The following is a 24,762-nucleotide window of genomic DNA, read 5'->3' on the forward strand; positions in this document are numbered from 1 at the left end:
TAATAATGCTAAATGGCAGAGTAGCTTAATTCCACCTAAAAGATTCGCTTAAAAAACTTCTAGATTTCTTTTTATAATGTACTATAATAAATTCTTACCTAAAACAAAAATGTAAAAATACAAAAATCAGAAAAGCCCGCCATAAGTCACTTTCCAGTGAACAACTCCTATTGACATTTTGAATACTTGTTTTATGAATATAGAATTGAATTCACTGCAGATAGTTCAAATAAAGAAATGAAGAAATGATTTCAGAAGTGTGGACAAGGGAGAGTGAAGCACAGAGAAAAAGGGAGAAGCAATTGCCACACCTTAGCCAAGGGCAAGGAGACAATGTACAAGTGTAGCTACTTGGCATGAGCTGTAATCGGACAGTTGTGGACCTAGTGCTGAAGTGGGAAGAAATCAATCACCAAGCCATTTCCTCCTGTAGTCTCCAATCTTATGCCAGTGCCTCTCCTCAGTCCAAACCAATTGGGAGAACACCCCTGACAGAATACAATCTGTAAGAACCCTCAGGGAAAAGAGCAAGGCAGAGAAGGATGGAAACTGAGAAATGTGCAAGTGACATGAATATTAACACAAGTATAGTACACAGTTAATTGTGCACATTAAACTCAGTTAACATGACATCAGTGAGCATTACTTATGGCATAATTATTGAGGACCTGTAGCATTTCATCAACCAGATGTATTGATTTATTTAGGGCATATAAATTACTTTTCTCTTCCAAATATCCCCTATTAATATTTCTCATGAATTCCTAGAGTTAGAATCACCAGAATAAAAGATTTGAATAAACGGTTTACATATGGCAAATTCTCCTCCAAAAGGTACACAAAAGAACCAATTTTAGTTTAATCTCAATACTAGGCATTTTTATATTTTTAATCGTACCAGTTCAAAGGATGAAGAAATCTATTGTATTTTTTGTTAATAGTGTTATTCAACATACTCTCATCTTCATTATCTACTTCCCTAAAGCTTCCCTAAAGAATTTTGTCTTTTCCTAATTCTCTTTTCATGGAAGGAAGCATTTTAAACAAGATGCTGTGATATCAACTTATGCTCTAGTTGACTTAGTATGGATATTTACTGTCACAACTTCATTTCCACCATTATGTTTTTGAATGTTCAAAGCATGCATTTAGAGTTGATGCTCTAATAAAAAGGAAAAAGAAATAGATAAAAATGATGTAATTGCAGTTGGTAGAAATCTGATAACAATCTAGGCAATAAGAGCCATTTTTAAACTTTTATTTAATGAATATAAATTTCCAAAGTACAGCTTATGGATTACAATGGCTTCCCCCCCCCCCCATAACTTCCCTCCCACCCGCAACCCTCCCCTTTTCCGCTCCCTCTCCCCTTCCATTCACATCAAGATTCATTTTCAATTCTCCTTATATACAGAAGATCAGTTTAGTATATATTAAGTAAAGATTTCAACAGTTTGCACCCACACGGAAACACAAAGTGAAACATACTGTTTGTGATTTAATGCTACAACTAGTACTCAATGTACAGCACATTAAGGACAGAGATCCCACATGAGGAGCAAGTGCACAGTGACTCCTATTGTTGCCCCAACAAATTGACTCTAGTTTATGGCACCAGTAACCACCCTAGGCTCCCTTCATGAGTTGCCAAGGCTATGGAAGCCTTTTGAGTTCGCCGACTCTGATCATATTTAGACAAGGTCATAGTCAAAGTGGAAGTTCTCTCCTCCCTTCAGACTTCCCTTTTTTTTTTTTTTTTTTTTTTTTTTGGGAAAGGGTTTATTGGAACACCCAACAGACCGGAAAGCTGATTCCGGCCAAGACTGGGAGAAAAGTCACTCATCTTTTGTAGGTAGAGGGGTTTGTCTGTAGAGAAATTTTGAACAATTATACAGCATTAAGTGGGGAAGAGGACCATCAGTACACACAGGTTGGGAGCAGAGCCATTGGTGGTAGAGGCTATGATTACGAAGGAATGAGGCCCAAGTGCGCTAGACAGGGTCTAGAACAAAGGACAGAGTCATTATTAGAGGAGCTAAGAAAGGTGCTGTCTAAGCTACAATGAAGTTTTCTGATTGAGAGGCAAATAGAACCTGACAGACGGGGCTTGATAATAATCTGGTGGGCTTTAGGCCTTGTAAGTTAAGAGGCCCAGACCTATCTATCTCTTCATGTGGGGTACATCCTAAGGGAGGTGTGAACCTCCTAGGGGAAGGCATTCTGTTGACTTTCATTATTTAGCTGGCCTGGGAGGAGAGCTGGCCAGGGAAAGGCAGGTGGCATCTCTAACAGGAAGTGTACAGTTCTGCCTGCAATGTTGCTGAGGCTGCTTGGCCATCCCCTCAGCTGCGGTGGTCACTTTGGAAGTTGGGCTGAGTGAAAGGCTTTTCAGCTTAGAGCCAATAAGATCTGTGGCTCTGACCTGGGCATCCTTCGACTCCAGGGCAGGTCCATTTCCAGTGATCCAACTCTTGGCAGAGCTGCCAGGGCTCTTCACAAGCTGACTTCTGCTGAAGCCCAGGCTTACCACATTGAAAGCCACTGCAGTGGACTGGCCTGTTGGGTCTGCTTGAGGGCAGATCACTGTACAGAACAGCCATTAATAGGCCTGCTACCCATTGCTTCTGATGCCTAGCTTTCTTTTCCTCCTGGTTTTTGTTAAAGCAGACCAGAGGATGCAAGTCAAGGGAGTGCCCAAGTCCCATCTCTAATCTTCGGTGGCCTGAACTACAAGTCTATAGTCACAGGCATGTTCTGTAGTAGTTTTTCTAAGGTAGACAATGAATAAGAGCCACTTCTTTTGTACTTAATGATTTGAACTGTGCTGTTAATAAAGAATGAGATTAGACCTTAGAAAACTTAGAAGTTTAGAATTCCTTAAGGTTTACAACTATTAAATTAGCATTTTGTTATGTTCCCCACCAGTAACACCTGAAAAGAGTCATTCTAGACTTATGGAAGATAGAAATACAGATTGAAGATAGGAAGGTGATTTGCTGAAATCATCTGACCGATTGATATACTTTAATTATCTATTCAGTTAAATACAGTTAAAGAAACTAAAGGCCTATGGTAGATACAAAAATATGACCACAGTATTACAGCAACTCCCATCTAAAAATGGGGTCTATTTCTTACTCTTTAAATCTGTGCTAGCCTGTATCTAGTTTTGGCCAATGAATAAAATGTGACAGAAGTAGTGTTATGGTAATTCTAGAGTTTGTGAATAGCAGACTTGTGGCTTCTGCTTTTGCCCTCTTAGACTTTCTTCACCTAGTTCCATAAAAAAGCTGGGCTAGCCTATTGGGGGCTCTAAGACCATTAGAGAAGAATTGGTTGCTTTGATCAGCAGCCAGTTAATGTGAGTGATGTCACGTGTGTGACCTTCCTGCCCAATTCACCCTTTAGCGGAATGTAGCCACATGAGCAATCTTGAAAAACCAGTTGTAAGGAGTAGACATTTAACCTAGAGATTAAGATATTCATGTCCCATATTGGAATGTGTGGGTTTGAGTCCTGGCTCTGTTCCTGACTTCAGCTTCCTGCTTATGTGTACCCTAGAAAGCAGCAAGAGATGGCTCAAGTAGTTGGGTTCCTGCCACCTGCATGTGGAGGACATGGCTCCCAGATTCAGCCCAGTCCAGCCCCAGCTGTTGGGGCATTTTGGAGGTAAACCAGAAGACAAGAGCATTTTTCATTCATCTTTCTCATCTTCACAGCCAACTCCCAGAAACATGACATAAAACAGATCCTAATGGTTTGAGTCACTACATTTTGGGGTAGTTTCTCTCTCAGCAATCATTAACAAATAGGACCTTATAAGAAGCACTGGAGCAGTGTCTCAGAATCACTGCTGGATTTCAATTCCATCCTGCAATAAAATTCTTCTAGAAAATAATTTGGATTTGAATGTGCAAAAAAGTAATTTGATTAAAAAAAAAAAATCCAGGTGTTAGTTTCTGAGAGGAAAGGTGATTAACAAAATGTAATTATATTTATAAACCAATACAGATAAATTTCTGGGGCATCCTTTGGGCCATATATCCATACTGGCATACTAGAATACTCCCACATGGCCCATACTGGCAACCCTGGGGAAGCAAAGTGCCTCAGGGTACAGGACACAGCCACTGCAGAGATACAACAGGGGAACTGTGGGTTTTCTCGGCACCATTATCTTCCAGAGCAGAAGTCTGAAGAATCCAAGGACTTTAAATTCAAATCCATCCTAACAAACTGATGCTGATGTCAGATATATTTGTCAAGAGATAAAGATAAACCTCTTATTTAAGCTCGTTAAATTGGTTAAAACTTTACAATATTTAAATTTATGGTGTGTGAGCCTCCGTTGTACTCTTTGGAAGCTACGAAAGTGAGAATTCCTAACCCTTGAAACTGGAGACTACTGATCCCTGAGAGCCTGTAGATACTTTCCCATCACAGTTTCACTTTCAATAATATCTTCTGCATTTGAATTTTGAATTCAATAATTGGTGATAATATTCTCTGCAACTGAGCAAATATTGACTAAGCACTTGGTGATGCTCAGCAATTACTGTAATAACTCTTTAGCTAAAAATTTCCCCCAATATTTTTAATTTTGGAACACCATGAAATGGTTTTGGAAAGCTTGATATAACTTTTAGCTATTTTGTTGGCTTATTATACCTTCATTTCTAATTCCTTTTTAATAAGGAACTAAAGTGTAGTTGAGATTATATTTATTTATAGTTGTGTATTCTTTAAGTAATGAGTTTTTACTGCTCTGTAATAACACTTAAAAATAGGAGTAAAAGACAAAACCAGTCAGAGTTGGGCATTGGGCCTAGCAATTAAGACACTGCTTGGGATGCCGCATTTTATATTGGAGTCCTTGGATTCTAAGTTCAGCTCTGCTCCCGATTCCACCTTCCTATTAATGCACATGCCGGAAGGGTGATGGCTCAAATGGGTGGGTCCCTGCCACCACATGAGACCCAAATTGCATTCTTGGCTCCCAGCTTTGGCCTGACCAGCACCAATTGTTGTGAATGTTCCCTATGGGAACCAGCAGATGGGAGTGCTTCTTGCTAGCTCTCTTGCTTTCTCCCTGTGTTTGTGTATGTGTTTGCCTCTTAAACAGTCAAGCCATACACAAAAGTATAGAAGTACTGTATGGCTAATTCCATGTATAGTAAAATGAATGGCAATTAAAGGGAAGATTCAAAAGATATCCACAAAGACTGTTGGATAAATCTTGGACATGAAGTAAAAGTTGAGAAAGATGACCAGGTTTCTGTCTTACACAGTTGGTAAGTAGGTGTGTCATCACTGAGGTAGTGCAGAGGGGAGAAGAGATGAAGACAATTAGGCACCAAGATGCTGCTTGTGAAGGACTGATGGGGTGGTAGAGAAATACATCACAATGTGATTCTCCTGCCAGTTAAAGATGTGAGCATTCTTGTTTCAGAAAAATCGCCCCCATTTGTTCACTTTTAGCATGTCTATTTGGATCTAATACCGTTTCTTCCTCTTATTTTGTCTAACATTACATTTTGCTGGGGAAGCACCCTCCTCCTACCTCAGACAGGCTCAGAGCAGTTGACTCCTAGAACCCCTGATGGAAGCACTACAGGGAGTGAAAACTGGGTTCAAGTGTCTACTCTTAATGGGGAGAAATGCAATATTCATTAAAAAGAATTCAGACTTCAATCCTTCTAATGATCCTGAAACTTCTTTCATCAATGCATAATAGAACAAAAAGATTGATTTTCATTAGGAAGGACTTTCAACATTTTTTACTTCTATATGAAAAATAAATCTGTTCAAAGTCTTTTAAGATACAAGATATTTCTGATCTGCTTGGAAATAGAGGTAAGGTTTGCTACAGTGTTCTTTGCACCATAGTCAATTTAGAATAATACTCCATTATCTGGTGAAATGTAGTGAAATGTAGCAGCTTAAAATTGCCTTCAATACAGAAGCTCCTTCTTAGTAAAGTGTTTGTTTTTAAAAAAAAAGATGCTTAGTAAGACTATAGGACACAGTGCAGCCTCTTTTGTTTCTTGTGATGGGTTTACAAGAAACACAGAATAGGGGACCACCACCAATGATTTTACTGCTTTGTCCTTTTATAGTCCCTGAAAATTAGAAAGTGATAATATTTTATAAGTAACAACAAAAGACTGAACAACTTTATTAGAATAAGACCTCATCCACAGGCCTCTACATTTAAAGGATGTAAAAAATGTGAGTCCTCCAGGTATGTAGACTTTCCTTATGCTATTGAGATGGAGCCTTGTTCAACTTGAATACCAATCTATCTACAAACTTAGAAGGGAAGAATTGGAAGTGTCTATAGAAGTCACACAATCTGATGTGGCCAATTCAGCATTCCATTCTCCTGGCTGCAGAGATTGAGCCAAGAGTGGGCGTGTGACACAAATCAATGAACTACTTGGAGACTGAAGCTGGGACATGCTCCCTAACCCCCCTTTTAAAAATATTTATTTGAAAGGCAGAGTTGAGAGGCAGAGGCAGAGAGAAAGAGTTCTTCCATCTGCTAGTTCACTCCCCAAATGGCCGCAATGACCAGAGCTGGGCCAATCCGAAGCCAGGAGCTTCTTCCAGGTCTCCCATGTGGGCACAGGGGCCCAGGGATTTGGGCCATCTTCCACTGACCTCCCAAGCCACAGCAGAGAGCTGGGTCGAAGTGGAGCAGCCAGGACTCAAACCGGCACCCAAATGGGATGCTGGCACTGCAGGCAGTGGCTTTACCTGCTATGCCACATTGCCAGCTCCACCCCTTTCTTTTGACACATATTCTGAGCATAGTGGATGACTAAGTGTGTGGCGGAACAAAAACACTACAGTTTATTGAATGAAATGAGTGAGCAAGCTGAGGCTTAGATTACAAGTCCATTTTTTTTTTTAATCACAAGGTGAAGTGATGATGAGAAACCTTTCAAAGAGATAAAAATCAAGAACAAACCCCCACTGGCTCAAGCAAGAAAGCTTTCTAAAGATTCCTATGACTAACACTCAGTAGAGGTGGCTACAACTCAAAGACCTCAAAGGCTGCCATAAAGGCTTAGTTTCTCTTGATTTCTCAGCTTTGTCTTTCCAAGTCATTGACTTCACTTTCAGTTTACACAAGACCCCTAGAAGTTTAGACCACCTATTGTCAAATTGTCAAAGCCCAAGAGAAAAATTCTTTCCCAAAAGTTCTGGCATAAGTTTCATTGGATCTTCCTGACACTGCTTGGGTCAGGTGACCAGTCTTCAACCACACCAACCAGGTGACTGTAATATTCTGATTTGTCCAGTCTATATTGTGTACTCACCCAAGCCAGTGAGAGTGTACTCCACCCGAAATAAGGGAGTAAAAGTGCTACCAGAGTGGTTCCCCAGGGGAGAATCAGAATTCTGTTACCAGGATATGCTGGGGGTGAAAACAACAGATGTCTGCAATAGCAGCCAAGTAGCATCTAGATTACCAACACCCAGACACCAAGAAAGAAGTCACCACTTCTTGCTTTGTAATTTGTAATCTGTGAGCAAGCTTTCAGGGAGAGAAGATGGCAAGTTAGCAGGCAATAAATAAGGGTGGGAGTCTCAGTGCACTGAACAAAGTTACAATAATAGGACAGGGAAAAAGGGGGCCCAGTTTCTGGGATTCACTGCCCAGTCTGTGTTGGGCTGAGGTCTCTCCCAGTACATTACTGTTCCCATGAATCTGGGGCCAAGAGTTTGAATTCCTGGGACAGAAAGACGATGGACCTCTTCTCCCTGAGATGTAATATTCCTGTGTTCTGTATTCAAGGGAGGATCAAAGGAAATGTTGAGGAAGTAAATGATACAGGATATGGTGATGGGCTTCATCTGCAGAAAGGCCTCTAGTTTTTCAGTTTTGCTGAGAATCAGCCAGCCAAGGCTTTGCCAGCCCTAACTGTTTATAATTGAGGCAATGTCTCCTACAGGATGCCTTCTAAAACCTCTACCTCTGGTGCCATGTGTAAACACAGGTTCACCTGCTAACCTCCTGCTTTATGGCCTGTGTTAGATGTGTAGACAAGATTCTCTCCCTCTTTACCTTCTTGGTTTCAAAATTCCTGGGGAAGGAACCAGTTGCCCAGCTGGCATCTTTTGTCCAACATGGACCTGTACCCAGAGAGTGGGAGCTGATGAACACAATGACTAACCCTGAAGTGACAATGTAAATTCAGAAGATGTCATTCTAAAAATGGGGTAAAGGAATTAGAGGTGTAGACACTGAGTTTCTCCATTTCCCATAGTAAATCTTGCCATTTACCATACCCTCACCTACTGAATACTAAAGGGAAAATTTCAGATCAGTTTTATCCATTAAACTTGGTTCAACACAATAAATGGTCCTATCACGTGATCCAATCTTGTCCAGATAAATGTGGCTTTACCTTGCGTATTTCTTCCCCTCACCTGTTCCTCTCCCAGTTGATGGGCTATTACTGAGAGGATGAGGAAGGAGGATTCGCATAGCATCCTCGTGGCAGAGGGAGAAGGTCTCATTTTCCCCACCATGGGTCCCTGTGTCGTCCTCTGGCTCCCCTGATAACTGAAATAATGTCTTTTGACTGGAGATTCATTCTTCTGGAATCGAATGACAAAATCTGCAGCAAGTTCTCTGACCTTGATTAGTATCTTGTGATCATCTTTATTGAACTGGGCCCTCTTTGGGAAATGCTGGTGTTGTGGACACCCTGAAATCTCACTGTAATTTCCTGTTGATCCTGGGCAAAACAGTCTCCTCAGTAGTCATGTACTCTGGAACCACTTCCTATCCCTGTGACATTCCTCCCAGGAAGCCCACCAGCAAGCAGTACCAGTTACTCTATACAACTCTCTGCAGATTAGGTGCACACGTCTCAGGACCTTCTTGCTTACAGAGACAGAGTCCCCCCTGTATAAATGCTCTGCATTAAGGGTTTTATTCTGATGTACCCATGACAAGTTGGTATGGCAAGTGCCATTCTGAAAGATGGTCTCTTCTCAGATCCTTTAATGAAAAATTTAAGGCAAAAGAGTTTAAGACTTTCCATGAGTTCATCTAATACCTGGCTGTTAGACTTTTGGCCCAAAAGAGAAGTGAGAATAAAACTGTCTCAACTCTGCTTTGCTTCTATTCCCTTCTTCCTTTGACTGTCATCTGAGAAGCAAGGAAGTAAAAATGTCTATAGTTCTTCTTTTCATATTGGAATTACCTCTATGCTATGTCCTTTTCCTTCTCAAGGTAAAATTTTCCATCCTGCATTCTCAGATTATATATAGTCAGCTGACTGCCAGTGGAAAAATGGTGGATAAGGAATCACAAAAAACTACTTAATAGCTACAATATACTTCCCCATCTTAGAGTTGTGTGCTTTCAACAAGGAATGGTTAGTGTGATTGAAGATGTCTTTTGGTTTGCATTTAAAATTGTTGCCTCCTTTGGAAGAAGTTGGACAGATTCCTATTTTTCTTGTTCTATAGGAACTCACATGTGAAGTCCTGGATAAAAGCAGCACGTACCACATTTATGATGTATTCCTGTGCTGTTCTCACATCCTTTTATAGATTGATGCCAAAGGGAAGCCCTCTGGCTGACCCACCTTTAATACAACTTTGCCTGTATCTTAACTTCCCTGATAAAAGGGAGATTTAGCAACTGCTGAAGAAAAAAGTGAGTTCTTTCTAATGTAATTAAATGAGCTGATGAAAGGAAGCATTTGGAAAGAAGGTGAATAGATTTCCAAAGCATTTCTGCCAAGAACAATATTTATGGATTTGTCTATTGACGGAAAGCTCCAGCTCCTGATTACATTCTGGCTTGTGTGGTCTCTAAATACTTCCCATGAACTCACATTGTTGGGTGAGCAAGGTCATTGAGCATTATATGATAAGCAGCTGTTGCCTGAAGATCTCTTGTGGTCTTACATAGAAGAGGGCTTACCCTATGCAAATACATGGGATCTGCTGTAAGTGAGGATTTCAATCAGGAAAAGATTATTTCTGCCTAAGAAGCTCTAAACTCCATTCTATACTACTACTGTAAACCCCAAACCATAAGTGAAGCCCAGAAAGAGACCACAGCCATTAAGACACTTAGTCCTAGAAGTGGGGGTGGGGTACAATATGACCCAGCCACTCCTAGTGTCTAACCAGACTCTGAAAATCACATTCATCCTGCCTCATCTCCCTCCCAAATTTCATCATTCCAACCTCAGCCTCATGGCTACATCTGGGTGCCACTCTGAACATGTACCTCTCCCTTTCCATGTCATTCTTGCTATCATTCTACTAACCCCATGCCCTGCAATGGGCCAAAACTATATCTATCCCTGAGGACACTAATCCAAGCTTAGTGATTTAATCTCAGTATGTACCTGCTTGATCCTGCTTTGGTAGCTTTGTAGAAGGTCCAGCTCTTTCTAAGGTTTTAAACTGGTATTTCTAGGGCATATCCTAATGGTTTCAAGCAATGGGGGAAAGTGTAAAGGCAGATGAAAGCAACATAATGTAACATAATGACCACCATAGTAATAACATCTAGTGACAATGCCTCTAATTTTCTATAACAGTTTTGCCTTGGGAATGTGGATAACAAGAATAGATTTCATCTAATAATGCATCCCTTCATTTAATGAAATGCCTGTAAATTCAAACTGTTGAATGTTAGTCATGCATGTTGGATATTCAGATTGCCATCAATGTGACTACAGCATTAAAGAATTTTACATTTTTATCTTGCTGCATCACAGTTACAAAAAAATATGGTCTTGAAACTCTGCAGTGAAGTAAGACTCCCTACCTTCGTGGTAGGACCAGCAACTATGATGTAGACAGAGCAAACCATTCTGCAGACTTCTCCCCATAGCCTGTGCCAAACATCTCCCCTGTGGTATTCAACTGTTCTTTCTGGTCCACTATCAGTCTTTGCCCTTCATTAGGCCCTTCTTTGCCTCTTATTTAGTGGTCCCTGCCAGGATGGCACCCAGGAACTCCATAAGTAAAATGCCATTTGCGGATACTGCTTTCCAGATAGCAAACAAAGCTGGTAGCTGAAAACACACCCAGAATTCTGCCAAGCTCTTCATGCCCCAGTGCAGGCCACAGCTTGGACAACCCAGACCTTGGCTTATAATTTATAAAGGACTGTGTTGGTGATTAAAGCCTAGAGGAAGGTCATTGTTCAAGCAGCTTTTAGAAAAAATCTTAGTGTTATTTAAATATGGAAAAATTTTTTCCTTTTTCCAAATGAAAAATGTCTAGGTTATGTTATGAACTATATTGCTCTTTCTGAAATGATCTATTTTAAATATATTCGTGTTTATAGGACTCCTTTTCAGGGTAAAGACAAAAAGGAAAAACTTTGTGAATTTTCTCAAGCACTACTTATTTATAATAAAGCTATGAGAAAGTTTATCTGGATAGATTTTGTTTTTGTAATAAATACATTTATTATTGTAAAAATATGCCAGATCAAGAGATCACTTTTACCGTGGCTCACAATCTGGGAAGATGACGGCACACAGAATTGTCCCAGGGCATCTTAAGCAGATACAGCACTTGAAGTTGTCTCCATAGCAACAGGAGGTGGCTACAAAATTATAACCGTACAATATGTACTACTGTTAATCCTGTACAAATAACATGTACAGTAAATGTTAGCTTTGCAATAGATTTCTGTATATAGGAATAAATGGAAAAAGACTTAGCTCCAAATGTTATACATATTCATGACATACACTTAGTTTTATCAACATTTCGGACCCGTGTTCAAGAATTAGCTGCAGTTATATGTAAGGCGATAGTCTGCTTACCCATCACAGGTGCGAAACTTGCAAAATATTCTGGGGGAACGGAGAAAGTCCAAGTGTTGGGAAGAACTGGAAGGGTTTAGGAAACAAATGTAAAAATAGTCAATCCTGATTGACATTGAAAAAGTTTCATAAAATTCCAAGATTGTTCGAAACGTCCTGGATAGCTAGATTCTTGATCTCTTCCAGCAGTGTATTGGCTCTCTCCCTTCGTCTGCCAAAACTGCCTGTATTCTTCAGGGATATTTTCTTTGTTATCTTTGGCACACTGAGTGTCTTCCTCCACTAACTCTCTCGTGGGTGATGGGGAGCTTTTGGGAGTATGCCTTGTCTCTGGGGCCACGTATGCTTCTTGCTTATTATGTCTAGTCGTATGTTGTTAGGATGATACTATAGAACTTGCACAGATATCCTCACGTGCTCGAACATCCGGAAAGTGACGCCTTGCCTGGATGTGACAGTCTGTCTGCTTGTATGATCGCCAAAGTGCTCCTGGGACCCAGCCAATTTTTTCACCATTGGGCCCAAAATGGAGCACACAGCCATCTTTGGTTTTCAAACTTGCGGTCTTTTTATCTCGTGCCTTGGGATGTAGAGCTGTACGCCAGTGTCCCGGAAGGCGTAGATGATACCGTCAGTGACGCAGCGCTCATCTCGGTCCGCATCTTTGTTTCTGAAGAAATGGCACTGGAAGAGTTCCGTTGCCTGCCTTTGGCACAGTCAAATATCGTCGATATGATCACATAACTCTTCGAGACTTCGATCACTTAACACGTTCAGCTCAGTTTCTGTTTTGTCTTTTGCAATAGCTGCAATCAATAATCGATGTAAATGCTGTTAACATCAGCATTTCGTCTTATTGGTGAAGTGAGTATGTTTGTCTAGGCCAAGTCCATAGTGGTAGAACTCGCGCTCCCTGCAGGAGCCTGTGGAGAATAGTGCACTGGACATGGCCAGGGTAGCAATGTTCTGCAACAGCTTGTTGACCATCGGGTTGGAAACGTACACATTATCGAGTGAAAGTGCTAGGGATCTGTTAGAACTTGTATCAATGTAGAACCCTCCGGCCTTGGCGCTCTGCTTGAGCTCCGAGAAGAGGTTCTGGCGCAGCAGGGCCTGCCTGGGGGAGCTTTCGTAGATTTTCCTGGCCACCCAGTGGTTGGCGAGTATCATATACTCTGCCACCATCCGATGGATTCTCTATTGCTGCCAGGGGACGAGGTCGAGAATGTTCTCTTCGTCTAACAGCACATTGATTTCAACGCCGTCCAGATCTAAGGCACCATCGAGACCTGGCTGCGCCCGGAACTGGCTGGCTATGTCTGCCAACTCTTCAACCACCCATGTTAGTTCCTGCAGCCTGTCGTCTTTCTCCTTTTCGTCCATATCCTGGAATTCTGTGATGTCATCTGTGATGCTCAAGTTTCCAACTAGGAGCTCCTGAGCTGCTTCGTAGGAGATGGATAATTGACCTTCCATACCACACGTTCTTAATAGGTGGTTATATGCAGTTCCCAAATGATGCTCACAGTGTATCTGTCAACACCATGTAGCAAAGAGCACAAACTGGAGCTAAGGACGAAGAGCAGCATATCATAGCGGCAGTCGGGCGGGTAGTACGTGGTGGCCCCAGCCCTAGCTTCGTTATCCAGGTAAGATTTCAGCTTCACAGTAGGTTACATCTGCCGGTGCTCAGAGCGCGCATGGACAGCCATCGTCCACATCTTCACACCCTTTTGGGTCAATTGTAAACACGAGGTGTGTTTCCATTAGGTCTCTCCGGTTTTGTTTCTCTTGGGGGACCATGCTCCAAGGCTTCTCTGGTGTGTTCACCGGCAGCTCACCTTCTGGGCTTTAGAGAAGGACCACTCAAATGTCATGTTCCACGAGGAGAGACTTTATTTCCCCTTCCAGGTCTCCACTTGTTCCTAGTGTTCCTACGACATGTCCATCTAGATACCTCGAATCCGTGTCCCAGGAATCAATGTGTATAATGGCTTTGCAAAGCTGATACTTTTCAGCTTGTTTCCTGCGGATTCGAATTCTGGGGATCCTATAATCCCATGGCACAGCCAGGTATTTCTTTGTTTTTCTGCTATAGTACTGTATATCTTTTGATTACTACATAATCCCGCTTATGTTTCTGAGTAATGCCCACCACATGTCCTGTGGGCATATATCGGACGTAGGCCTCACAATCCATGGCCATTCTCCTTTTCCAGAGTGATTCAGGGAACATTTTCACTGCTACCTGGTCTCCGTGGAGTGTGCGGTTCTGGGGATTCATCCCGTGGATTGACTTCATAATCTTCTTCACTCTGGTCGGCGTCCTGCACGCGGACAAATGCTTCCATTTTTGTTTGTCTGTTAACACAATATTCCCTCCACGTAGTGGCCAGATTTTAGTCCCGCCTCAAATTTCCAGGGGGAGATATTTGTTGTAATTCTTGAGTCTTCTAAGGCCTCCAGTTCTTCTTCTTAGTATAGGGCTTCATCAATGAAAATCGCTTAAGTTGTGGGCAGCCTCCAGATCCAGCCAGAACTTATTCTGATATTCCTTGAATGCCATCACAGATACTCCTTGGCTCTTCACTTTGTATCTCTTAATGGAATATTTATCTGCCACTATGACAATGGGTATCTTCTCCCCGCAGTGCTGATAATACCATAAAGCTGCGGCGTAGATAATCCTTTTCTCCCAATCTATCTTCAACGTTGGCTTTTCCCAAGCGTGGTAGCATGAAACATGGTATTCATTTGCAAAGAGTACGCACTCATGGCTCGGGTCCTTGAGGAGGCTCCGAAGCTTGTTACAGTACCTCCACCCTCTTTTCGAATGCAGAGCATCAGTCACTATTTGCAACCAAATCACTCCCTTCAATTCCGGCATTTCCAAGATTTCGAAGTAATCGAAAACTGAACTGTCTGGGACCATGTAATGGGTCACGTCTGCAGGCAAGAGTTTGCCCACGTTGCAGTGGTGCTCGGGCTGGGAACACAGTGTGCTGTTACAAGGCATGCAGGGCCGCAGGTAATGTTCTCTCACGACCTGCAGCGCCAGCAGTAGACGGCACTCGCGGTGATCGCTCGCTCTGTCTTCTCCATGTTTTCCTCACCCTCTCTCCAGTAATCCGATGAGCTGGGTGAGCAGGCGGAGACAAGGCAGAGGTTTGAGGCCTGGGTGCCAGACACCAAACCCGCCATACCGGCCTTGTCTTCGGAGTTGATGAGACGAGGCCATCCTCCAGCATCTGTCACTCATATTGCTGCTGCTGTGGGATCTTCGAGCTCTGGAAAGAAGGTTGTCCAAAAGCGATCTATCTGGATAGATTTGCACACATCTTGACAGCAGTCTATGCCTAAGTGCACAAGCACAGGGACTGTGTGTGTGTGTACATTCTCGTCCATCAGAACCCTGCAAATGGGTGATGACTAGTTTGGTGGCTTAAAGTTTACTGAACAAGAGTCACAGTGTAAACCATGGACAAAAGAGTTCAATCATGGAAAGCATGGTTTGGTTTAATTGACCAGAAAGCTTATCAATTTCTGCTGCTCCATCTACTAATAACAAAACAGCACTACCTCTGTCTGAGCAAAGGGACAGGCTTGCTGAGTAAGCCATAGTAAGCTGCAACACCCAAGCAGCCTTCTAGTCCTTTACAAATGCAAAAGCCCCCAATTATTGCTCCAAAACAGGAAAAGAACAGAAAGCAAGCATAGAGAAAGAAATACGAGCCAGAAAGTCCATTGAAATATCTTGTTCCCAGATACATTTTGAATTAAAAGAACAAAAAGTGATGAGAAGCAGAGTTATCTGGGGAGAACAAAAGCTGCTATAAAATACCTGGTGGTTTGATAGAAGAAGCAATGTTTTCCTTCAGAAAACAGCCTTCCCTCCATTTTTGGCAGCTGCAAAACACATGTGATAGACATAACTGAGTCATTGGGGAACTTGTCGAATCAGATTTAGGAAAAGCTTGGTTGTCTTTGGAGGGGTGCAGTGGAAGGGAGAAGTTTATAGAGCACATTGGGAGAACATTATTTACTTTCCTCTGGAATGTTGATAAGCTACCAGGTAATGAAAGTTCTATTGCGACATTTACTACAAATTGGCCTGTCTTTCAGCATCTCTATTTTGGCTGTGTTGAGTCCCTTCACTGATCAATCCACTAGCACTGAGGTTCCTCACAGCCTCTTCCACACGGTCCTCTCCTCCATTATTTCTCTCAACACTAACCCCACTCTCTTGTCCCTTCTCTTGCTTATGACGTTTATTTAGATGAATTTTTAAATCTTTGGCTTTCCAGCTTGCTCCCACGATTTTTCCCTTTCTTGCTGCTGGCATCTAAGCTTGGTACCTATCTTTATTCTGTGTCAGAGCAGAGCTACCTCCCTTTCCTATATCCTACCAGGATCTCCTTGGCTCTGGAAAAGGCTCTCCTCCTGGTATTGTGACCATTCAGTCTGCACGTCTAGCTGACACTTTCAACTCGCCATGTCCACTACCAAATTCCCATCTCTTTCTCAAACCTCCTGCCTCCATTAATGGCATTTCAAACTCAAAAACTTTCTTCAACTCCCACTTTCAATGCATTGCATCTGATGATTCTTGTATCTATTCCCTCCTTCTCATCTCTTCTGCCCCCACAGTAAATCAGAATCTCATTACTCTTTGCCTAGCCTAAAGGGAAAACTACCCAGTTGGTCATTGATCTTTCTGCCTTCACCTACTCCAATCCATCCTACTTACGGCTGCCAGATTAATCATCCTGAAACACAGCTCCAATCTTCTCCACCCCCATGTATAAAACTTGAAAGTACCACATGGTCTTTGGAATTGAGCACAAGCCCTTAATCCTGCCCATCAAGTATTACAAATGAATGACAACCATAAAGTAAGATGTATCCATTGTGACTATCATCCAACTAAACCAATGTTATTGGAAAGAAATCAAAGGTCCAGGGGTGGGCATTTGGGATAGCAATTAAGTTGTGCTTGGGATTTCTGCATCCCAAATTCAGAGTGCCTGGATTCCAGTCCAAGCTTAACTTCCAATCCAGTTTCCTACTACTATGCATCCTGGGAGGCAGCAGATGACTCAAGTACTTGAGTCCCTGCCACCCACATGGGAGACCTGGCTGAGCTCTGGACTTTTGGTTTCAGCCTTGCCCAACCCCAGCTGTTGTGGGCATTTGGCACGTGAACCAGCAGCTGAAATATCTGTCTAAATTTCAAATAATTACATAAAAAAGTCCAAGAATTGGGTATTTGCCTGGGAATGTACACCTGCATATTATTCATAGCTAAGGATGAGGGAAAGTCAGAGGCTGAAAGGCAAAGAGGGCTCTCCAAGACAAGACCTGCCAATCTAATAGTTCTGTGCAAAGCTCCTTACCCTATAAATAGTATTCAGTTATAAGGAATTCATGCTAAGCAACTTCTTTTTCACTGCATTTTAAGCTAGAACTTTATATTTGGAGAAATCTCAGGCAAAGTACAGATGTTTACTTTTGCCTTTCTAAATCAGTGTAGCTTATTCTCCATTTCTGTTAATATATACTGTTACAAATATATTCCTCAGACTAGGATTCCTCTGAGTATTTTTGACGGAAAGGAGAAAACAGCTTTCACTGAAGCCATACTGATAGCAGCAGCATTTTTCTCTTTGGACTTTCAACTACCAATGAACTCATCCAGCCAATGAAATGTCTGTAATTCCAACTATTTGACAATAATTTACTTGTTTTTGAGTATTCGAGCTACCAAAACACGACTCCACTATAATAATGACTGTAACAATAATTTCCATTGTTATAATTAGCAATAATTATTAGTTGTAATGTTCTTCAGAATATCTGTGACAGACTTCAGAGACTCTTATTACAGCCATTTTTTAAGTTGGATAAAAGTGGTATAATCGAGGTGTGAGCAAACTTTCTACAAAGGGCTAAATAATAAATATTTTAGACTTTGTGGGCTATACAGTTTTGTTCCAAGCACTCAACTGATTTTGTAACACAAAATCACCCACAGACAATATATAAAGGAATGGGTGGGTCTAAGTTCCAATAAAATATTTATGTTCATTGAAATTCCATGGAATTTTAACATGTTACCAGGTATCATTCTATTTTTCCTACTAAAGAATAAGAAGAAAAATCCATTTTACAGGCCATAAAAATGGGTTGTAGGGGTGAGCATTTAGCCAAGTAGTTAGGATGCCTGCATTCCACATAAGAGTATGTAGGTTTAATTCCCAGCTTTAGTTCCTAACTCCAGCTCCCTGCTAATGCAGACCCTGAGAGGTGATGGTACTAGGAGGTGGGAGATGATTAGATCTGTTCTCATAAATGAGATTAGTTGACATTGGCCAAAAGCAAAGATACCTCAAAGAAAAATAAGTGGGACTAAAATAATAAAGCTTCTGTACAAGAATATATAAGACCTAAGAACCACAAAACTATAACTTCTCCAAAGGGTGCATAGGACTGTGACCCCCCCTCGTCCTCCAAACCTGGAAGTGGAAAGTAGAGTGGCTTTGTGTTAGCAAGGAGGCCCTCCTTGACCAAAGTTCCAACAAGCCTCATGCTTTGTCTACTGAGCTCACTTTTAGTAAAAGAATTGGAGGGGAGAAAAGGGAGGGAAGAGAGGGAGGGAGGGAGGGAGGGAAAGAGGGAAGAATGAGAAAGGGAAGGAAATGTACTTGAGCTGCTCCTGGTACATATTCAGCCTCTTAGGATCCAGAAGTCGCCTTTTAAGGAGGGTGAGCATAAACCTTATGCCCTAAAATAGTGACCAGGAATGGTAAAGGCAGCCACAGCAGAGTCCTGACTTGTCAAGAATCCTTTTCTACTCCAAGCCACCACTGTGCTAATCTAAACTGAGCACTGATGGATGTAGCAGCCAGAATGCCCACTGGTTATCAGCATGCTAGTTGACGACAATGGTGTCCAGAGGAGGAGACTGGAAGAGCTGTAATTCTAGAAATGCCCTGAACCTGAGAGGCTACTGAAGACAATATTAATCATATTGTCCATAGTCAGATGCCTCACTATAATGTAAAAGCATGCTTCATTAGTATGAGAGTACTGGCATCCTTTTCTAAAGACTTAACAGAAACAGAGCAATCTAAAGATAATGCTCGCTTATGTGCAGGACATATGGACTTCCCACACATGGAGAATTTGTTTCTTGAAACGTGTTGCTTAATTCGCAGGTTGCTACCATTTGGAGCATGGGGGTAAGGTAAAAGTCAGAACTAGTCAGACTACCAAGAAGAGCATATGAATTGGCAAAGTCTCCAGATCCATCTTCATTTGATCCTGTCTGAATGTCAGTCTTTTTATTCACTCAAGCTAAGAAAGGTGGAGCTGTGCGTCATTATCCACACCTTTTACTTGGGCCTGGGGCTCTTCAGACAGTGAATTGCTAGGATTATCCCAGCCAACAACTGGAAGTGCATTGTTTTCCCTCTTAGGATTTAAATTCCTCCTGCTTGACATTTCCAGAGCATTTGGTGGAGATCACATCTTCCAAGAAACTATTCAAATATGAAAAAGAGGCTTCCTGGGACCATGCTCAAACCTTTTGTTTCAAAGGAATCTACTCGCCTGTTAATGGCAAGGATGTGGCAAGTAGCATGGATATAAGTTTCTAAAGGTCAGAAAATCTGTTCTAATCAATAGAGCTTAGTGACATCCAAGGACATATTAGAACAAGGCACTATTGTTCCATAGAGATTGCTAACATTTTAATAAAGGAAATAGTTGAATACGGTTAAAGACTGAAGGCGTAGATTTGAGTATTGGGGTTGTATATGCACATGCATCTGAAAATGAGGATTGAAGATGGAGTGAATCTTTTTCATGCCCAAGAGATTCATTGAGTATTCCTGCGTTTGCTCTCACTTATGTCTGTCCAGAATTGACAGACATCAACAGGTTGAGGAAGCTAGTTGGTAGCTTCTCCTGGCTGTCTATTCTTAGCTGAGACCCCCCCCCCAAAAAAAAATTGGTTTTCACATTTCAGTCCTTCATTTTTTTCCCCTTAATCAAATTTAAACTTGACCTTCGTGTAGCTCCAATCAGACTTGGATCTAAAGTCTGTTCTCCTCTAGCTCTACCTCTCACCCCTAGCTGTAGAAATGGTGCATAGTACTTCCCTTCCCTCCATCTCATTGTCTCCCACCTCACCTCTGAGATTTCACCACCTGCTGGGCAGGTAACTTGAGATCGACCTTTCTTGCCCATCTAATGTAGGACTATGGTAGATCCTAAAGGCAGAACCAGCCTTTTCAGGTAGATGCTGGAATGGCAAACATTCAATAAAAAAACTTTCAACAATTCGGGGTTTATGTTCTTCCATTTATTTTATGTTTCCTGTGATGTCTACAGGAAAAGGGGAAATCTGACATTCCATCTATTTAAGGAAAAGTTTAAACTATAGCTACAAGAGGACATTATAATTTATATAGATGGATTCTATGACAAGTTAGCTGATCTAGAATTTAATGCCCAACAAATACCTTTAAAATCCCTCTACTCTCCTAACGCTTTGGAACCCCAGGTACTATTATATGGCCTTACCAAAGGGCATTTATCCATACAGTCTCTTTACAAACATTCATTATAATGATTGTTATTTTGAATTTCTCTCAATATTGCATCACTTCATCTGGGATGCTCAAATGGCCAAAATTAGTTCATTTAATGGAAACTATTGATGATTGCATTAGGATGAAGGTACACATCATACAGAGAAGAAATACTAATTGAAAAAATAGACAAGGAATGCAGATTTGGAAGTGACATTTTGAATCTAAGTCAAAATGACATTGTGCAAGGAGCTGGTGAGTGGACCCTGCTGGCCCTGTGATTGCTGCTGCTATTAGAAGTCATGCTATGCAGCCCAGCAACTGCTGCTGTCTTTGGGGGAGCCAATTTCAGATTTGCTTCAGTAGCTGTAATTTAAGATTAAGGGCACTGGGAGTTGAAACTGAGCACTCACAAGCATATAACGAAGGAGATTTCTATCCACACTGCAGAACCTTTGGGCTCATGCCACAGCTTTTCCATTCCCTGTCATCTCTTTGCAGTTAGAGAGCAGACTAAGAAGAAGGAAATGATTACCCACCATCCCTATCTGCAAATTATCAGCTCTGAGGCCCTGTGTTAGCTTTCTGAGCTCTGCTCCCTGCAGAGGGACTGGTAACTGGGCATTTCCAAGCACTGATTGAAGCTCATTACCGCCAAAGTGATTCTATAGTTCAATTTTATCCACCCCATTTCACAGATGACCAAATTAAGGTCCAGAGAGGTTAAGTAGCTGGTGCAGTCTCACAACTACTGAATTGCAAGGTCTTTGGACTGAAAACCAAGATCTGCCTTTTTCATACCAGAAGCCATTTTCTCTCTCTCATCAAAATATTTTGAGATAATCAGAAAGTTAAGTAAAAAAATACAGCATAAGTTTTAGGGTTCAGAATAAAATGCTCTGCAGAATCCGCATGAGATTTTGGTAGCTAATGCTTTCTGTAAAATTATTGAAAATAGACTCCTTTGTCACTGGCTAGTGCTGGGATAAATGCTATTTTCCTTATCCTCAGCAATCCTCTTCCATTTTCCTGGAATACCTCATATCAACATAACATTTGTATGCCTCTGACAATTTCAATCCTCCCCCATCATTATTCTGGTCTTGCCATGATTAAAGGAGGAGAAAGTCTTACCAGTCATAACTAGAAACATGTCAAGTGAAGCAATGATTGGAGTGTTCTTCCATCTTTTTTTTTTTTTTTTTTTTTTTTGGACAGGCCGAATTAGAGACAGAGAAAGGTCTTCCTTCTGCTGGTTCACCCCACAAATAGCCGCTACAGCCAGCGCTGTGCCGATCTGAAGTCGGGAGCCAGATGCTTCCTCCTGGTCTCCCATGCGGGTACAGGGCCTAAGCACTTGGGCCATCCTCCACTGCCTGCCCAGGCCACAGCAGAGAGCTGGACTGGAAGAGGAGCAACCGGGACTAGAACCTGAGGTGCTGGCGCTGCAGGTGGAGGATTAGCCCAGTGAGCCATGGCGCCGGCCCTTCCATCTCTTTTTTAACAGGCAGAGTTAGACAGTGAGACCTTCCATCTCTTTTGACATTGATGACGGACTGAGCACTATGGAGAATTGCACATCATTTCGGCTTACCTGTTATCCCATTTACAAAAGGAGGTTCTAACCACACAGGGTTAAACTAGACATAGAAGAACTAGCAGCAGGTGTTTTTCACAAATTTTCTGTTAACTGTTAGATCTGTAATATTAAATTAGTATCATGATCCTTTTATGTGATAGGGTAGAAAGAACATAGGGTTATAGTTAATTCAGAGATTTAAATTCTAGTTGTGAATCTACCACTGAATGTTCATCTCTATAAACTATGATTCCCTTCCTCTCTCTAATATAGGTACTAATACTTGTTCAGCTTCTCAAGGTTTTAGAAAGAATCAAATATGTTGGGCGTTTTCAAGGACGTCTTCCAACACGCCCATCCATGCAGGTGTGATTAATTATTCAACTTGCTGTGATACACAGTAGGTTCGATGCCTTCAATTGGGATAGTGTGGGCCATGGCAGAAAGCCTTCTGTAAACTTTGGCTATAGACAGAATGGGGTTCAATCACAGTTCTAACACTGATTTATCTCTCTGCCCTGTTATAGTGGTGGTTCAGGGGACAGCTGGGTTAGGGCTATGGCTGAGACAATCCAGGATGTCAATCTGAACAACATTGCCTCTGTTTTCTGTCATCTATTTGCATGACATATGGAAAATTCGAACCACGTCTGTTTGAAAATTTGAACCAAGTGGGTTAAATATACAGTAATTCCCACCCCCTTATCCATCCAGGATATATCCCAAGACCCCCAGTGGATTCTTGAAACCACAGGAAGTACAAAATCCTACATATAGTATGTTTTTCCTGATACATACATACCTATGATAGTTTAATTTATAAATTAGTCACAATAAAACAACAGTAAAAATAGAAAAATCATACTACACTGTAATTGAACTAGTGTGAATGTGGTCGGTAACTGTCTCTGTCAACATTGACAGAGCAGTAGCATAGAGAGCTTAAATATACTGGAGAAAGGATTCACATCCCAAGCAGGTCAGAGCTGTGTAGGATGTGTAGGATTTAATCATACTACTCAAATGAAAACCTATGAATTACTAATTTCAGGTATTTCCTATTGATATATTCTGACAGTGGCTGACAGTGGGTAAGTGTAGTCACAAATAAAGGGGAACTACTATAAGTAGCCAGGAATCCTGGCATAGATTGGTACCCATAGAAGTTAGATCATAGGAACAAAATATTAAACCTGGCAGGAAGGAAAGTCCCTACCCCCATAAGCACAGTGACCACTAAAAAGGGGAGCCACCATGTAGAAACACAAGATGTTTCTGAAAACCCATACTATAGTTAACTGTAATATAAAGGAAAAATAAAAAGGAAAGTGATTTATAATAAAATCATTTACACTTTATAAGGTAAAAAGGAAGGTTATAACACTGGGAGATTAAATTAATTAAGCAGGAGCCTGGGCCTCCATGCAGAATCCCATGACAATGCACCAGCTAACCCACAGGGCTGTGATGTTGGCAACTTGTACCTCGAGAGTGCAGTTGCTATTGGCGATGTAATTTTCTGAAATGAATACTGATATGCTGAGACAAAAAAATGTCAATTTATACAATTTGTTACATTCTTAGAGAATTCAATATATTCTAAAACTTTCCCAAAAATGTACTGTATTGATATAAAATGTAGTTCCGAAGGGTAAATACACTTTCTCTTTCATTTAATAAATACTCAGATGGGTACTCAAACTCAGTAGGTAAGAGATGATCCACTCCTGGCAGAACTGCCCCACACTTCAGAGGATTCCTAGCACCCTGGACACAATCCACTAAGAGCTGCCCTATCATTATAGTCACCAAAATCCCTCGTGAATTTCAAAAACACTCCCTAGAGAACTATCTTACAACATCAAAAAACCATAGTAGTTGTGTAAGTTTGTCTCCCGTCTCTTCCTCTCTCGGATCCTGTTTCATCCTAGAAATCCTAGGCCATTTTCTCATTTTCCACCTCTTTATTTCAAATTTTCCTTTAAAAGTATGTCTCTTGTGGAGACCCATTTGGGGGAAGAACACTGTCTCTTCTCAGAATCTTTCACCCTCCACTATTCATGGATATAAGAACTCAACCCATTGGTCATTTTTGCTCCATTTCACAGAGGAAAAAAAATGCAGGTGACCATCCAAGATATCTGCAGAGATGAGCAGGAATCTGTCAGGCCTGGCCACTGAACGCCTTTGCTTTCTTCTACTTCCCTCATGGACCTAGGACTTCATTAGCCTTTTGAAGGAGTGGCGGTAACAGCAGGTATAAAACTGAAATCACTCCGTTTTGCTCCATGTTGCTTAGGAAGAGTTCAAGAGTGGAGGAGAAGGACCACAAAATCAGTTTCTGTTCATCCCTCCTCTTGCTGTCCCCTCCTAGAGAATGGCCAGCCATCACTGAGACTTTGCTGCTCCACTGACAGCAAATCCACCACTGAACCTGCTCAAGTATTTGAGCAGGTGATGAGCACTTCCAAACGTGATAAAACAGGGTCCTGCCACAGCCTTGTGCACCATGCTTCTCGTCTTCCTCCTGGGCAGAGTTGTGGCAGGGAGTGTAATAAAAAGTAATGATGTGGAAGAGAGCATGCTGTTGCCTTCCAAGGGTCAAGTCAGTGCAATTTGTGCAAGGTCCTGACATTTTCACTCGTTTGTCATACATAGAAGTACTGAATGAAAAAAAAAAAAGTGCCAAAAAAGACACATGCCAGGGGCACTTCAAACACTTTAAAATAGATCCCATCTGAGGTGTCCTAATATATCATGAAAATTGCTTTTCAGA

Source organism: Lepus europaeus, chromosome 4, assembly GCF_033115175.1.
Source record: "Lepus europaeus isolate LE1 chromosome 4, mLepTim1.pri, whole genome shotgun sequence".
In the NCBI taxonomy this organism is placed as follows: Eukaryota; Metazoa; Chordata; class Mammalia; order Lagomorpha; family Leporidae; genus Lepus; species Lepus europaeus.